This window comes from Piliocolobus tephrosceles, chromosome 3, assembly GCF_002776525.5.
Source record: "Piliocolobus tephrosceles isolate RC106 chromosome 3, ASM277652v3, whole genome shotgun sequence".
Classification (NCBI taxonomy): Eukaryota; Metazoa; Chordata; class Mammalia; order Primates; family Cercopithecidae; genus Piliocolobus; species Piliocolobus tephrosceles.
This window is the reverse complement of record NC_045436.1, coordinates 44557622-44575658: the sequence shown is the minus strand read 5'-3', so window position 1 is coordinate 44575658 and position 18037 is coordinate 44557622. Positions and strand designations below refer to the sequence as shown.

Sequence of the window (18037 nt, the reverse complement as noted above, 5' to 3'; positions counted from 1 at the left end):
ACTGATATGTATCAGGTGTTCCTAACTAAAGAATGCTTGGTCTGCAGGCTTCGAAATCGTCCTCGTGTTTTGCCTCCTAGCTCAAGAGAAAACATGCACTTCTGCACTCAAGCCTTGATTTCTTTCAGTCTGTGGCTTACTGGAATAACATATGTGCTTGCTCAATGTCTTTATTTTGCCAACAAAACACCCACAATCTCAATGATATTTTCAACCCCTTGTATGGTATCCTGATGTCTATTTATATTGACAGTCAGACATTTTAGTCTCACTACTGGCATAGAGATGACATTTTTGTGACTAATTATTATTGTGATAATGTAATGCAGTCTCTCTCCAGACAAAACCCCTTACTGCCAGCCACAGCTCAAAAATTTCCTTTTTGAAAGGTTTTTCTGATCATTGTTTTTGGCTTCTAAGAAACCATCCATTTAATGTTGTGTGATTTCAGGAGATAGTGAAGAGCAGAGGGCCATGAATTCCTCTTTAAAGCTAAGTGTTTGTACCAGCATCAGAAGATGTAGTATTATTATTCATGTGACCAAAGACACTTGACTTATACATCCTTGGCCTCGCTATTATTGGCTTGTTGTGGGATCATATATATTACTTATCCTAGAATATGGAATAAAAGAAGCTCTACAATGATTTAAATATGTCTATTTAGCCTCTGCTGTTAGGTGAGAGCTTAGGATGGGGTAGGGGGAGAGGAACATGCAAGGCTATACTAGAGTAAAATGCCATGATGACACACCCCAGGATAATGAAAACTTGGGTACAATCCAATTAGCTCTTATCTTCTGACCAGGCACCATTCTTAAATGCAGGTGTGTTGATGTTCTTATGTTCTGGGAGGTGGGGTGGGACAATAAAGGGAGCATGAAGGTTGACAGGAAGGCAGTAGGTGATCCCAACTGGGAAGCAGGGTGCCAAGGCAGAGGTCTGCAGTATTCCCATTGGTTCAGTCTTTCAGATTGGGTTGGCAAAGCAACTTTCAACAGAGTAGGAGGTTCCTGGAGTTACTCTGCTTGTCCTGGAAGTCTCAGCCATCCACGAGACCCAGAAGCATCTACATCAATATTTAGGCTGGGGGGCAGGGGGATAACTCCCACTAGGTGGTTCCCAAATGCATCAGGGACTTGGATGGGTTTGGATCACGCTAAGAATTCCCTATGGTAACTCCCAGCCAGCAGGCAAGAATTAACCTCACAGTAATGCAAGCCCACAGGTGACATAATCTATTGTAAGTCTTTCTGGACTCCACTTATGGTGGGATTCTACCATAGCTCCCTACTTTCTATTAAAATATGACTGATGTTTCCGTAACATTATGGAACTCAGACAAGTGTATCATGTCGTTGACTCTTTAGCACAAGTATCTTTTTCCTATTCCTCAAATATATTCTATCAAATAAGGTTAAGATCTCGGTTTTCAGGCAGCTTTGCAGTGGAAGAGCAAACTACATTCCAGATTTTGGCACTGGGATATATATGAATGTGTGTGTGTGTGCAAAATACAAAATTTACATATTTAAATATGCTACTATTTTTACTAATTAAATGCAAAATAATAGGTGAATTTAGCTTTGCATTTAATGTACAGAGCATGAGGTGCTAATGTACAGGTTGCAAGTGACAAGTAAACCAATAAAGCATCACAGTATCTGTTATGGATACCCTACCAAACTAACATCCAGCTTACAATTTAATTTGAGCATTTATATTTATTCATCGTACCTATTTTCTTTCTTTCTTTTTTGGAGATAGTCTTGCTGTGTCACCCAGGCTGGAGTGCAGTGGCGCAGTCTCGGCTCACTGCAACCTCCACCTCCTGGGTTCAAGCAATTCTTGTGCCTCAGCCTCACAAGTAACTGGGATTACAGGTGTGCATCATGCCTGGCTAATTTTTGTATTTTTAGTAGAGATGGGGTTTCATCATGTTGGACAGGCTGGTCTTGAACTCCTGACCTCAAGTGATTTGCATGCCTCAGCCTCCCAAAGTGCTGGGATTACAGGCATGAGCCACCATGCCCGGCCTTTTTCATTCTATTTTCAAAGACAGAAGTTGGCAGCTGCTTTAGTGTAAAATGAGTCTGCAGGGGAATGCAGTAAAGCAGGGAATTATTGTTTGGGGAAGAATCATTTAAGTGGTTTCCTCACTTCCGTAAGCATGGTGTGAATAGACTCCATTTTCCTGACGGACAGTATCACTTTGAAAACATTTTCCTTTTTCTGGGAAGGGTCATATAAGTGGCCTTGCTTAGTCACTTAAGTGCAGGGCAAGTTGGCTGTTATTCTGGAAAAGGAGTATAATCAGAACTTTGAAGTCTTAAGTGTCTTTATAAAGTTGTGAGGTCATCACTGCAGAAAAAGGTGGGAATTTCCCTGGCCAACTGCTCCTGGGGTCATGTTCCATTCCGAGAAGTGACCCTGGACAGGAACTGAAAAAGTTTAGTCACTAAGGGATTCTTGATCTCAGAAATCTCAGATCAGGAGGATCTTGTAATGGCACAAGATGTTGGGGATGGTCTTTCTCTATAAAGAAGTGATGTGAAAGGAGGGAATAGAGGATTGAGCCTCCTCTATTGAGCTCCGGCACTGCCCTCTGGATGTGGCTTCTAGGGTGTCAGTTGCTTTTCATCTTCTTGTATTGCTCCAGAGAACTCCAAACAAATGTTCTGGGACACCTCTCACCCCAGGTTTCTCAGCCTTGAGCACCCCTGGATGTGCTAACATTTGTACATCCAGCCCATGCAGAAAAATACAGACCTTACCTGCAGGGTTTTCTTGAGAATTTTCCCTGGTTTGCTTTGGGCATATCTGAACTTAGTCAACACTTACATTCTCCTCTGTAGTTACTGCTCTATTTTTCTCTTTTTCCCTCCTTACATTTCTCTTTTGCTGTTTGAAATTTTGAAAATTTGTTTAGATACTTGTTTAGATACTTTGTTTAGTTACTGCTCTATTTTTCTCTTCTTCCCTCCTTACATTTCTCTTTTGCTGTTTGAAATTTTGAAAATTTGTTTAGATACTTGTGCCTGAGGGCAAATAAGACTATTTTCTGTATGAAGGAGTTTAACTTCATCTTTGAGCTCTGTCTGGGTGCTGTATGAGGGGAGGACCATTCAGGCTTTGGATCCATGTCCATAGGGGTCATCTCGTGTCACTATCTAAGAGATTCTCTTTTTATGGTGTATTAGTCTGTTCTCATGCTGCTGATAAAGACATACCTGAGACTGGGCAGTTTACGTGGCGGGGGAAGCCTCACAATCATAGCTGGAGGCAAGAAGGAATATGTCATGTCTTACATGGATGGCAGCAGGCAAAGACAGAGAGCTTGTGCGGGGGAACTCGTCTTTTTTAAAACCTTTTTTAAAACCTTCAGATCTCATGAGACTTCTTCACTATCATGAGAACAGCACAGGAAAGACCTGCGCCCATCATTCAATTACCTCCCACTGGGTCCCTCCCATAACACATGGGAATTCAAGATTAGATTTGGGTGGGGACACAGCCAAACCATATCACATGGGGAGTCAGAAATTAGAGTCTTCACCATTGTCTTTGGGGATTAAGTCAGGTGTGGGAAGAATTCAAATTTTCATTTTTTGTCTTTCTGCCAAAGATCAGTCATTGGATACTTAATGCCTAATCAACCCACTGGTCACCACAGGGCCAAGTATAGAGGATCTACCACTTATTCTCAAGTTTGGCGTTAGATACAAGGACTCTGCTTTAGGGTGTGCTTCTTCACCTTCTCCAGGTCTTTCCTTAAATGTTGTTTACTCCTGAGGTCGTCTTGGAGCACACTATTTAGGGTTCCCACCTTCTGTCCCAGCAATCCCTGTCTCTTTTTTATGCCTTCTTTTCTTCATGGCACCCACCAACAACTGACCTGCCACAAAGTAACTTACATACCCTCTTCATCGTTTCTCTTCCCATTAGATACTGTAAATTTCATGAAGGTGTGATTTTTGGTCTCTTGTTCATCACTGCAGTCACAGTGACTAGACCAGAACAGTGTCTAGTTCAACACTATTTGAGGAAGGAAGGAAGGAAAGAAGGAAGGAAGGAAGGAAGGAAGGAAGGAAGGAAGGAAGGAAGGAAGGAAGGAAGGAAGGAGGGAAGGAAGGAAGGAAGGAAGGAAGGAGGGAAGGAAGGAAGGGAAGGAGAGAGGAAAGAGGATGAGAAAGGACAGAAGGAGAGGAAGTAGAGTTCAGGGAAGGAAGCCAATAGTTCCAGAGAATCACTAATGGAAGAGAGAATTATTGTTTTGGACTCCTCTAAAGGTTCTAGTCTATGTTTGAGAGAAACACTGATAGACATGTGGACAAAAACCCAGGGGTTTTTAGGACGAATCAGATTACCACACCTTAGAAATGGCCACAGAAACTGCTGTTATACACACATGCTCATACACACACTTAAATCTCTGCATGACATGTTTATTTGTGTTTGCAGCCTTTCATATATCTCTTCATGGAAAGGTAAAGAATAAAAAAACTTTATTTCCTAGAACATGATGTTAATGAGGTCATGACTGCAGGTTCAGTCCTCAGACAACCCAAGGATATTGGTGTTGTCTAACTGCCCAGAGTGAGCTTCTAAGTCTAGCTATTGCCTGAAAAATGCTTTAATTAATTGTTTAGTTCCATAGTGATGGGGCAAATGAGTGAGTGTGGGAATGTAAATGGATTGATGCAAATCCATTACTGCTCCTAGAAAAGCAGCTTAAAATTTCTGACCCACTGCAGTTGGCTCAAGAGATCAGTAGATCTTCACTCCCAAAAGCTAGCCTATAATGCCCATTTTCCTCCCAGATTTAGAAATACAATGTGTCTTCAAAGTAGCTAAGTCCAGAAGTCAACTCAGAATAAATGGTGAAATCTCTAACTTCTTCCAGATAAGGACAAAAGTCTGACTATCAGATCCTTTTCTTCTAATGTTAAGAGGAAGATACACAAGCATATGAAAATAATATCCCTTTGGGAATAGTTCCCACTGCCTCTCACACTGTTGGCTAACAGTTAACAACCTTGGAACATCCAAAGGTTATTTTTTCTTACTAATATTATTCACTTCATTTATAAGCTTTTTGAGAATTTGCTATTTGTAAGGCATAGAACTAGCCTTGCAGATGTCAAAAATGAATCAGACACAGACATTGCATTTATGAACTTAAAGAGTCCATAAGAACTTAAGGACCAATAAGCAGACAAGATAATAACGTCTTGTCAATATCCTGTTGCTTGCCACGTTTACTACGTGATTGAAATCAGTAAGAACATTATAAATAATTCTGTGTTTGCTTTTTTATTCAACATACACAAATGTGCTGCTAGTGCTCTGAACAACAAAAAGCTGAAAGCATCCCCATGCACACTATTCTAGGTTTCCCTAATCATATTCAAACACCCTTGAGCAACACCCTCAAAAGTCTAAAATCTTGCAGCAACTGAGCTGTAGTTAAAGCTGCAAGGCTCACAAAAAAACATCAAATAAGCAAGACTGAGGCATTGTAAGAAGGAATACCAAAAAATAATCTCAATCTGAGTTTTCCCAATTTAAGATAAACTTTGAAATGCCTGAAGTGAAGAAAAGATGTGGACAGTTATGCTGGAACAAGTTGGGTCTCCTGCTGAATTTTTATCAGATTATCAACTGGGAGAGGCAGTGCTTAAAGAAGTAAAAGGTGAAGTTGATTTTATTTTTTAAAAGCCTGAGAACAAGAGTAAATGGCCAACAGGCATATGAAAAGATCCTCAATGTTAGCAATCATCAGGGAAATGCAAATAAAAAAAACACAAGGATAAAACAACTTATACCTGTTATCAAAAAAGACAGAAGATGACACCTATTATCAAAAAAGGCAAACGATGACAGATATTGGTGAGGTTGTAGGGAAGCTGGAACTCTTGAATACCGTTGGTGAGAATGCAAAATGGTGCAGCTGCTATGGAAAATAGCATGGAGGTTCTTCCAAAATTGAAAAATTAAATTATCATATGACCCAGGAATCTCATTCCTGGCTATAAATCCAAAAGAACTGAAATCAGGATCTCAAAGAGATGTCTGCATTTCCCTGTTCATTGCAGCACTATTCAAGATAACCAAGATGTGGAAATAACCTCAATGTCCATCACCACATGAATGGATAATAAAAATGAGGTATTACGTACAGTGAGTATTATCTACCCTTCAAAAAGAAGAAAATTCTGCCATATGTGACAACATGCAAAAACCTGAAAGGCCAAGCAAAATAAGCCAGTCACAAAAGGACAAAACTGCATGATTCCACTTACACGAAGTGTCTAAAAAAGTCACATGCAGAAGTGAAGAAAGCAGAACAGTTGTTGCTGGGGGCAGGAAAGAGGAAAAAAATGAGGAGTTGATAATTAATGGGCATAAAGTTTCGGTTATGCAAGATGAAAAATTTCTGCAGATCTGCTGTACAACACTGTGCCTATGGTTAACAATACTGTATTGTACACTCAAAAATCTGTTAAGAGGGTAGATCTCATCTTGAACGTTCTTGCCATAATGAAATAAAAATTAAAAAGCCTCAGAAGTCATCCTGTTATAAATGGACTTGGTTAAATAAGTAGAAACAGATTCTCATTGGCGTTCTCATGGTGGTTTCTGCAAGGATGGTGGAGATGTCCATCTCCCTTATGTTGGAGCAGTATTTCCAAATGAGGTGTGGAATTGGGGCATACAATTGCTTCCAAGCATTTACTGGTAATTGGAGAAATGGCCAGTGGCAGAGTCCACGGGGTAGAACATCATTCTTGGTAGCTCTGGTGTGTGCATGCACATGTACACATGCGTGTGTGCTCACCATACAGTGTGGAAAGACCTCAAGGTCTGTGCTAAATTTCATCAGAAGCCCCAGGCCACCTTGGACCTGCTCCTCCTGGTTGTAGAGCCTCTACAAGGCAGAAGTGGGCGGCTTTTAGTTTAAGCAGCCATTGCGGGCCAGCAGGAGGGGAGGCAGCCAGTGCGACGACTGCTTCTGTGACCATTTCTAAGGTGTGGTAATCTGATTCGTCCTAAAACCCCCTTGGTTCTTGTCCACATGTCTATCAATGTTTCTCTCAAACATAGATTAGAACCTTTACAGGAGACCAAAAGCAGCTATTGCCACTGTTCCTTTCAATGTGGCTTTCACCTCCAGCCCTCTTGACCTTTTCCCTTTTCCTAGGGTGTGTTCTTTTGGGCCCAAATGGTTAGAGTATGATGACAACTGTTTCTCTCAGCCCTTATTTTTTTTTTTTTTTTCCTTTTTTTTTTTCTTCTTTTTCTTCTTTTGAGATAGGGTCTCCTCATGTCACCCAGGCTGGAGTGTAGTGGAGCAATCATGGCTCACTGAAGCCTTGACCTCCCGGTCTCAATCAATCCTCCTGCCTCAGCCTCCTGAGTAGCTGGGACTACAGGCATGCACCACCATATCTGGTTAAGTTTTTTTTTTTTTTTTTCCATAGACACGGGGTTTCACCATGTTGTCCAGGCTGGTCTTGGACTCCTGGGCTCAAGTGATCTTCCTGCCTTGGCCTCCCAAAGTGCTGGGATTACAGGCACGAGCCATCACACCTGACCTCTCTGTGTTCTTTTCGAAAGAAAACTCCCAACCATCACAACCCCTAACATTTGCTCTTGATGATTCTGCTTTAGCTTAATATGGTGGGAGCTTTTAGGCGTTATTGTAGTGTCTGGTTTTTTCATTACTTACTATTTGGCCTTTCAAATGAACTAAAGTTCCTATTTAAAAAGTGGATATTAGAGTCTTAGAAGAAATGAATAAAGTGACCATTAATGTGATTGGGAAAAATAATTACCAACAGACATCTTCTACCTCTTGGCTATTGTGAATAGTGCTGCTATAAACATGAGTGTATACATATCTCTTTGAGATGCTGCTTTCAACTATTTTGGATATACACTCAGAATTGGAATTGCAGGATTATATGATAATTCTATTTTTAATTTTATGAGAAACTGCCATACTGTTTTTCATAGCAGCTGCACCATTTTATATTTCTACCAACAGTGCACAAGGCTTCCAGTTTCTCCATATCCTCACCAACACTTGATATTTTCTGGATGTAGAGTGTTTTGCTTGTTGGCTTTTGATAGTAACCATCCTGATGGATATGAGGCAATATCTATTGTAGTTTTAATTTGCATTTCCCTAATGATTAGTGCTATGAACTGAAAGTTCCCTCCAAAACTCATGTTGAAATTTAATTGCCACTGTAGCAGTGTTTAGAAGCAGGACCTTCAAGAGGTCATGAGGGCTCTGCCTTATAAAAGAATTAATGCTGTTATCACAGAAGTGGGTTAGTTATTTCAGGAGTGAGCTCCTGATAAAAGGATGAGTTTGGCCACATTTCTTCTCTTTGTATTTTGTGCTCTCTTGTTCTTCTGCTATGGGATGACCCTCATCAGATACCAGTGCCACACCTTTGGACTTCCCAGCCTCCAGAACTGTGAGCCAAATAAATGTCTATTGTTTGTAATTACCCAGTCTGGATATTCTGTTATAGCAGCAGAAAATGGACTAAGAATTAGTAATGTTGAGTGTCTTTTCATATGCTTGTTGGCCATTTGTACATCATCTTTGAAGAAATGTCTATTCAAGTCCTTTGCCAATTTTTAATCAGGTTACTTTTTGCTTTGTTGTTGAGTTGTAGGATTTCTATATAACTTCTGGATATTGACCCTTTATCAGATATATGATATGAAATTTTTTTTCCATTCCCTAGGTTGCCTCTTCACTCTGTTCTTTGTGTCAAACGTTAAATTTGAAGGAAACTGTAACAGGGAAATCTCAAGGTCTAGGGTTTTAAATTTCCTCAACGTTATAGAAAATAGATTTATTCCTTATACAAACAAGTCTGTCTCTGAATTTTCTAAAAACTATACAACTCTGAATTTAGGGGACTAGATGTTAGAGTTGGAAGTTTCCAACTTTGATAAAGCACAGTGTATTTTTCCCCATAAAAAGCAGGTTTCTCCTTGAAAAAAGAGAAGTGGTATGTAAGGGATGTAAAATAAACAGGCAGGTACAGATCCTGAGGCAAGTCGGCACCTACAATAATGAAGGGAATGCAGAACAAACCATATAAATACCATTGTATAAAAACCAGGATTCTAATTTGGAAACCTAAAACAAGAAAAGGGAACCCTACTCAGCTTACACACAATCAGGAAGAATGAGGATGAGAGAACAGTCACAATATAAAGTGATTTAAGATGTAAATTTGTTCAAGTAATTCATACAGGTTATAATCAAGTAAATCAGGAATGTTTATAGTAATATAGTAATCCCATTAAGACTGCCAGGATATCCATAGGCTTCCGAATAGCTGCTTTGTGGCTATAAAGGAATAGATTGCAGCAAAAAAACACAGAAAAGAGAAACAACAAAACTTACTTTATATTTTAAAATTTTAGCACACAAAACAATGCTTTATTTAAAAATTCAAAACCTGAGAGCACAGGAAATTGGACTCTTGACTCTCAATCGCTAGGCCCAGCACATGCCCATTGGCAAAGAATTCGCCCCAAATACTCTATTTCCAGCTGGAGAGTCAGTCTAGAGCCTCAGGTGACCCCGGCTGTACAGCAGAAAAATGGATAGCTCACAATATTCTAGTTCTGTTCCACACTGGAGTTCTACCCAAGTAAACTGGCAGGTGCCAGAGCAAATAGAAACATCAGATATTGATTTTGGAAACATCCCAGAATACTGACCTGGGCCAAAGGGAACTTAGCTTTATGGATGCAAATGAGGAAGGCAGCAACCTGTCAGAGGACTGCTGAGAGTTAGGGAGACCTGAAGAGGAAGATCTCCAAACTGGCCGAACCAGATCTGAGCATCTGGTGGACAAGGATCTCAATTTTTAAAGAACAGACCCTTAGGCACAAGCAGAAACTGCCTTAGATTTCTATTTATCTTACACTAAAAAAAAGCAAAATCAAAAACAAGCCAAGCTTGAGCAAATAAAATGGAGTACTTACTGCAGCCTGCGCTCTGCGGGAGAATCAAGAAAGTCTAGGCCACCTAACTTTCCGCTGCAAAGCATTCCTAGAAACACATGTAAAAATAGATCTTCATACAGCGGACTGTACCTTCCTGTAGGAAAGAGATTGTAATTTGGGGTTGGCTTTCTGATCCAGCATATGACCAACAATAAATTATAAGGCAAAACTTCATATATAAATTTCTATAACTTTTAGAATTATAAAAGTGTGCTTCAAATCCCTATAAAATGCACGTTACATACTGATTATATAAAAGCAAATAAACTAGGCATGGTGGCTCATGCCTATAATCCTAGCACTTTGGGAGGCTGAGATGAAAGAATCACTTGAGGCCAGGAGTTTAAGACCTGAGCAACATTGTAAGACCCCATCTCTACAAAAAATGTAAAAGGTTAAGCTTGGCATGGTGTTGTGCACCTGTAGTCCCAGCTACTCAAGAGGCTAAGATGGGAGGACTATTTGATCCATGAGTTCAAGGTTACAATGAACAATGATCATGATACTGCCCTTCAGCCCGGGCAACAGAGAGAGACCCCCATCTCAAAAAATGGTAATAATAGGCCAGGTGCAGTGGCTCATGCTCATAATCCCAGCACTTTGGGAGGCCGAGGCAGGCAGATCACGAGGTCAGGAGTTCGAGACCAGCCTGGCCAACATAGTGAAACCCTGTCTCTACTAAAAATACAAAAATTAGCCAGGCCTGGTGGCGCGTGCCTGTAATCCCAGCTACTGGGGAGGCGGAAGCAGGAGAATCGCTTGAACTCAGAAGGTGGGGGTTGCAGTGAACCGAGACCACGCCACTGCACTCCAGCCTAGGCAACAGAGCAAGACTCTGTCTCAAAAAAATAATAAGAACAAATAAATAAATAATAAAAATATTAAAAGCCAAATAAGCTCTACACTGTCAACAGAGTACATAAAAATTATCTCTGTCATTTCAACTTTGTTTTATTTTACAAAATGTGCTGCTACAGTATAGAAAACACAACTGTCTGTATTTATTAAGCACTTACTAAGTGCCCCCACAAACTAAGAGCTTTATCTGCATCATCTTATTTGATCTTCTCAATGAATCTATGGGGAAACTGAGCTTTAAAATGGCAACATCACTCAGCCAAGTACAATTATTTAATAAGTGACTGAAATGCAATTTAAATCCAAGGCATCTAATTCTAGAGCTAGTGAAACAACGCTCTGAATTAAGGTGAAACAAAGTGAATTTTAAGCATTTCATAAATCTGTGGAGTTTGAGAGCTTAAAGAGGCATCAGATAACATTTAGCTCAGTTCCTTTATGTTATAGATAATGATCATAATTTCAAGAGAAGTGAAATTACTTATAAGTGTTTCTTAGTTGCAAAGCCAAGGCCAGAATTCTATTGATTTCTAAATTCATTTTTTTCCACTTTATCCCGTTGACTCAAGACAGTCTCTTCTTATTTTAGTCCAGCAATTTTAAGATGTACATATGTTCCCCATATACAGAATGACTATTCAAGTTCCCTGAAGGAATACTGTAGTCTCAATTGGTTACCTAATTAATCTATTACTTCAAAACTTAGTGTTTTAAAACCACAAACATTTACTGGCTCAGAGTTTTTGTGGGCAGGAATTCAGGATGGGTCTTGCTGGGTTGTCCTAGTTCAGGGTTGCTCACTCACTTTCAGTCAGGCTCTCCATGGGTCGGGACTGCAGGCAGCTGACTGGGCTTCCTCACTTGCCTGTTGGCAGGAAGCCTTAGTTCTTGCCACGTGGGCCTTTCCATTGGCTGTTTGAGTGGCATGGCACCTGGGGGCAGAGGGGACATTGTTCAACTTTTTGAAGTGGGAGGAGTATCAGAGAATTTGTGGGCAGACTTTAAAACCACATCTACCTAGCAGACATTTTCTTCTTCCTTTTTTATTTTTTCTCCGAGTCTTAGTTTGGTTTGGCAGTCCTTCTCACTCCTATGTAACTTGAAAGTAAATTTTAATTAGTCTGAAACAATCAAGGCAAACCTGTAAGGGACACAGGATTCAGTCTCAGCAAGAATATATCAAGAGAGGTCTGCTGGAGGCTTTATGAGAATGGTTTTTGTACAGCAAAAGTAAAATCCTAAGACCCCCAACCAACTGATGGACCCCCTTCTCAGCCAAGGGCATTCCAGAGAAATCTGAAAAACTAATTCAACTTATGGTGGGAAGGGGGATTCGACATACCTCATTATACCCTCCTCCCTGTGGAATTCAGGCACACCACTGTGTGGACCAGCATTACATTAAAACAGAGGCCTTAAGACTGACAAAACAGACTCTTTGTAGCAAAAGATACCAACATAATAGATAGCAGACCCTGAGATAAACTGAAGCGTATTATCCCAAAATACATTTCTGTGACGTATTTTGAAATGGCCCTGCAAAGCTGTCTCTTATGGGGAAAATCTGCATTCTGTAGAGTATCCTTTTCCCTTTCCAGGTCTTTTCCCTGATCCAGGAGAGATTTTACTAAGAGTCTGGCATGTTTTTAAGTCTCATAAGAAACAGTTATAATCTATTCTCTCTGAAGCCTGCTACCTGTAGTCTTCATCTGCATGATAAAAGCCTTGGCCCTCAAACCCCTTATCCTAACCCAGGCACTCCTTTCCATTGATTCCAGGTCTTCATATAATAACTTAACTTTTTCAACCAATTGCCAATCAGAAAATCTTTGAATCCACCTATGACCTGTAAGCACCCCTGCTTCAAGTTGTCCCACCGTTCTGGACCCAGCCAATGTACATTTTACATGTGCTGATTAATATCTTATGTCTCCCTAAAACATATAAAGCCAAGCTTAAGCCCAATCACCTTGGGCACCTATTCTCAGAACCTCCTGGGCCTGTGTCATAGGTCATGGTCCTCACATTTGACTCGGAATAAATCTCTTCAAATATTTTACAGAGTTTGGCTCTTTTTTACTCTTACAAAGAGGCACATAGGAGGAGATGGCATCTTTCATCTGGGATCTTTTCTGAAACTGCTGCAGCCATCGCGCAACCATCAGGAGAGCCGATCTGAGGACAGAGGTAATGTGTTCAGGGGATGGCAGACAGAAGACCTGAAGAGAACCTAGGTCTTGATGGTGGTGTCAAGTCACTGTCTTAACCAACCTTAGAGAATATTCCCAACCTCTGCCCTCTTTATTACATGAGATAATACATGTCCTTTATTGTTCAGGACATTTTAAGTTATGTTTTCTGTTGCTTTCAGTTGAAAGCCATCTAATATCCTATGTAAGATTTAATTCCTGCTCCAAAATGTGGAGTTGGTGCTTTTCTTGCCCTAGTCCCAGGCCAGAGCTGTAGAAAACTTAATAGTTCAGAATCCAGAGTGAATAACACAGACTCAAAAGGGCTTTCCAGAATACAAGGACAAAAAATTGGTTTTCCCCATTCAGCCATTACACCCCCACCCCGCCCCCCGCAACAGTTTCCAATTATTTTCCGGTCATCTTTGGAAACTAAGTTTGGGGTAAAGAGAAGTAAGGGAAGGGAGGATAAAGGCTTGACCTACTGGCATTCCTCTGCTCACTCTGTACCTATCACCTAAACTGTCTTCTCTCCTGTCCCTTCTGACTAGCTAAGTCTAACCTCCTCTTCATGGTTTTTCAAGTCACTTCTTGTTCTACAAATTGGAGAGCAGCACAGTTCCTTTCACATTGATCTGTAATCCCTCTGGAGTCATAGTAACACATTTGCTAACCACCTGGAGCCATCTCTCAGGCTATATATTCCACATTGCTTTTCTCTTGTTTATTTCTTGCCCTCCTTTGTACATTCTAAATTTCCCTGAGGTCAGAGACTCCATATGGTGCCTACCTGCATATAGTGGATGTTTATAACTAGGTCTTGATACACTGATTTAAAGGATAAGTGAAAATGTGGGGACAGAAAGAAGACAAGAAGAGGAAAACCTAGGAATGCGCGTAATCTTGATTTGGCCTATCTTGGAATTTACAATGTCTGGGTCTGGTTGCAATGTGATGCAGATGCCTTAGGATTCTGTTATTTTTCAGTCATAGCTGCACCTAGACATCAGAAAAGGAAGATAGGGGAAGCTGAACTGAGTCATGAATATAGATTTGCTGGGATTTCAGAGCTAGCCCCTGTTCTCCATTTTTCCATAGAATTCCCTAGGAGTATTTGCTAACACTCTTGGTCATGGCTTGTTTCACTTAAATGTGTTTTCAGCCTGGTCCCTCTAAGCAGTGGTTCTAACTACTGCTCCTCAGGGTATAAAATAACAAGTAAAAGCAGTTGACACTACTGACCATAATTTTTGCCAAGAAATTTTTAAGCAAGTTCCAAATGGACCTGATGAATGCTCATATATTAGAGTACTGGACAAGGAAATTTCCAGGGACAGTAGCCTCTGCTGGCACCTCTTCCAGGCATAAAGAAGTGCCATTTACCCGACAGGCTTCTGCCAAATGCTTCACTGCTCCCTAGAGTAACATATATTTACCTTCAGGGTTGTAGCCAGAGCTGTAAACTGCATGTTTTTAGTCCCCTAGAAAGGGGAATGTCTCAATAGAAATATGTTCAGTGCGTCTAGGGACCCCTTTCTAAAATTTTTTCTTTGTAATCCTTGGTGACCTTAAGTTGATCTAAGTTGATTCTTTGAAGTTTAATTTCAGATATACAGGATGCAGGAAGATGCTTACAATTCAATCAGATGTCAAGATTCTGTTTCCTTATATGCAAAGAAAAAAACTGGATGAAAAATTATTTAATTAAAACATAAGGTCACAGTTCTTTCTGGACAACTTCTGGTAGTGATGCATCTTTTAAAAAAAGAAGAAGAAGAAATCTCAAAGCAACCAGATTTTCTTCTTTGTTCTCTCTCTCAAATTTTCCACTTTTGTTTTTTCACATTTGTATTTTTTTCCATCTCCTAAAGGAGGACTTTCTCTGTCCCCTTGTCTTGTTCGTAGAATTATCAGCAGTATTACTCCTGACTGATGACCTCAACAACAAACAAATGTTTGAACAAGGGACATGCCTGTTGTTTCAGCTTTTATACTTCACTCTGGCTCTTTATTTCCCTTTAGAACCATGATGGTCAGAGCATACACATTTTCTGGTATTTCTTCAGAATATTTTATCAGGACACTGTTTTCATTTGCTGTCTTCATAAACTCTCAACTTCTACCAAATGGCTTCTGTGGTGAAAGAGTCTTTGGGCCTCACTGTTGCCCCCACCCAACCTTTGAGCCTGACAGTAGTTCTGGCTAGAGGATGCCCTTTAGCTCACAGTTGAGAACAAGAGGGGCAGTTTACCCCACTACTGGTCTAATTAATTTACAAACAAACAACAGAGCAAACGGCCCAGCTGCTGCATGAGTCTTTCCCTGTGTCCATGTCTCTGACCCCCAGAGGAATGAGTTTCTCATCACTACTAATGTCAACTGGTGCCTGATCATGATCCTGACTGCCCCTCAGCCTTTGTTTTGAGTGATATGAATGTAATCCCATATATAACCAGACTCTAAATCTGAATTCACAAACAACTATCATTTTCAAAATGACAGTGGCTGCTTCTTAATTCAGCAGTAATTCTTAAATCTTAGCGTGTTTTAAGGAGTTTGCAGAATGCAAACTCCCCGTTCCTTACCTCAGATAACTGAAACAGATTGTATGGGAAAATGATTCCCAGCAATCTGTATTTTCAATAAGTAGCCCTAGGTACTCATGATGAAGGAAATCTAACAGACTAGGCTGGAAACATTGTCTTAGAAAGTGTATTTTTCTGGTTCTAATGATTGATAGGGGAAAAATGCTTACTTTAATAATAGTTTATTTTATTGGAAGATTTCACTCAGCCAACAAATTATGTGCCAGGTTTGCACATTGTACTGAAAACACTGGGATTAGTAATACAGCATTTCTCCCATCAAAGAACCTCAAATAATCCACTAGTTTCTTCTAAACTAATGATCTAACATTTAAGAGCTCAGGCTCTACAGCCAGGCAAACCCGACACTGCGAATTACTAGCTGTGCAACATTGAGCAAATTACTCAAACTCTTTTTTTTTTTTTGAGACGGAGTCTCTCGCTGTCTCCCAGGCTGGAGTGCAGTGGCCAGATCTCAGCTCACTGCAAGCTCCGCCTCCCGGGTTTACGCCATTCTCCTGCCTCAGCCTCCCGAGTAGCTGGGACTACAGGCGCCCGCCACCTCGCCTGGCTAGTTTTTGTGTGTGTGTGTGTTTTTTTAGTAGAGATGGGGTTACACCGCGTTAGTCAGGATGGTCTGGATCTCCTGACCTCGTGATCCGCCCATCTAGGCCTCCCAAAGTGCTGGGATTACAGGCGTGAGCCACCGCGCCCGGCCCTACTCAAACCTTCTGAGCCTGTTTCCACATTTGAAAATGGGGATAATAATGCCTACCTCATAAGGTTTTTTGTGAGGATCAAATAAGATAAGGCAAGTCAAGAGTTCAGCACTTCTGATAAATGCAGGAGGAAGATAAGGGGGAAGGTCGCGGGAGGGAGAATCTCTGACCAGCATGCGCACTGGGAGGATGGGGTGGAGCCACAGGAAGTTCTAGCCCATTGCAGCGGGGAAGAATCTGGGCTCTCCTGTTCGTAGGTGGGAACCTGGGATTCAATCTGTGAGGCAGGAAACCTGCTAGCAGGACTCTCTCTTGCTTTGTGAAGAATTATTTTTCCTTTTACTTTTTGCCCACTAAATTCCATTTTTCCTCACCCTTTGAAGTGTCTGCACGCCTAACTCTTCCTCGTCATGTGACAAGAACCTGGTTTTTACTTCTTTATACAACACTTCTTTCACTTAAGTGCCTGGAACATAATAAGTGGTCAGTAAATGTTAAATAGGGATAAGGATGGCTAATGATAATAATCATGATATGGCAACAAAAATACTATTTATAAGAATTAATTAGCTCGTTAGAGGCTTACAAAGATAAATTCGTTTTCCTTCTCATATGAGGAAATTTTGTATTATTTCTTCTGACAGATATGCTACATAGACTTCACACCCCCAACTCTAAAGAGTGACCACTTATAAAGAATATGTATTTTGGGAGAAATCTAAAATCTACCTCAGGAAAGAGTCACAAGAAGCTCTTATTCCTTGGCCTCGAGAACCTCTCATTTGCCAAAAACGAATAGAAGATCTATAGAACACAAATTAATTTAGAATAAAATTCATTATAACTTTAGTCCAATAGGTGAAGTAAACATGAAAGATTACTTCCAAAACATTTCTAATTCATAAGTATTGATTGAATAATTTTCTATATACATGCTCAAAACTATTCCTAAATGTAAGATTTGTTTCTTATATACATGTACACAACAACTGAATTATTTAATAATAATTCTGGTAGTTTTTGAATAAGTTTCAAAGTCAGTGCTACAGACAATGAGTATTCTGGGAGTAAAGAGAAGGAAGGGACATGGTAAGTAAGGAAGGTTCTGGAAAATAGAAGGTAGATTTCAGCAAGGCATTGAAATATGGGTGATAAGACTGGAATGAGGAGAATATGTGTGCATGGGATGAAGCACCTCCTACCAAAGCAAAAAGAAAAAGAAAAAAGAAAAAAAAAAGAGGAAGGAGAATGCACTAGAGCATACCAAATACCAAGTGAGGGAATGGCATTTTGAGTGACAGAACCAGATTCTCACACATGCTTGTCAGTTGGAGCCAAGCACAAAGAGGGATGAGAAAGAACATTGATCCCACACAGATGACTGTGTCTCAAAGGAGGCTTCTAATCTAAAACACATAACCAAATTTCCCCAATGTACAGGCTACCTACTAGAAGTAAATTAATTAACTTTGGAAGTTATTGTTATCTACTTTAATTACCATTATGTCTAACTTATTTGATGGGGGACCCAGTGCATACAAATTTAATTTTCAAAACACACTGTGGATATAAATATATAAACCAATTTTAATATTATACAGTGATATCAGTTGCTTACATCCAATCATACCTACATGTGTAGATG

General features: G+C 40.2%; 1 long non-coding RNA gene across 1 annotated transcript; it reads right to left on the bottom strand.

Moving 5' to 3' along the window:
* Window positions 1–10974: 10974 nt before the first annotated feature.
* On the bottom strand, window positions 10975–16507 carry LOC111552635. The gene is made up of 4 exons (XR_002734691.1): window positions 16449–16507; window positions 14724–14843; window positions 12980–13074; window positions 10975–11831 (listed from the first exon to the last, which is right to left on the bottom strand). It is a non-coding gene; the product is annotated as an uncharacterized LOC111552635 (long non-coding RNA).
* Window positions 16508–18037: the final 1530 nt, after the last annotated feature.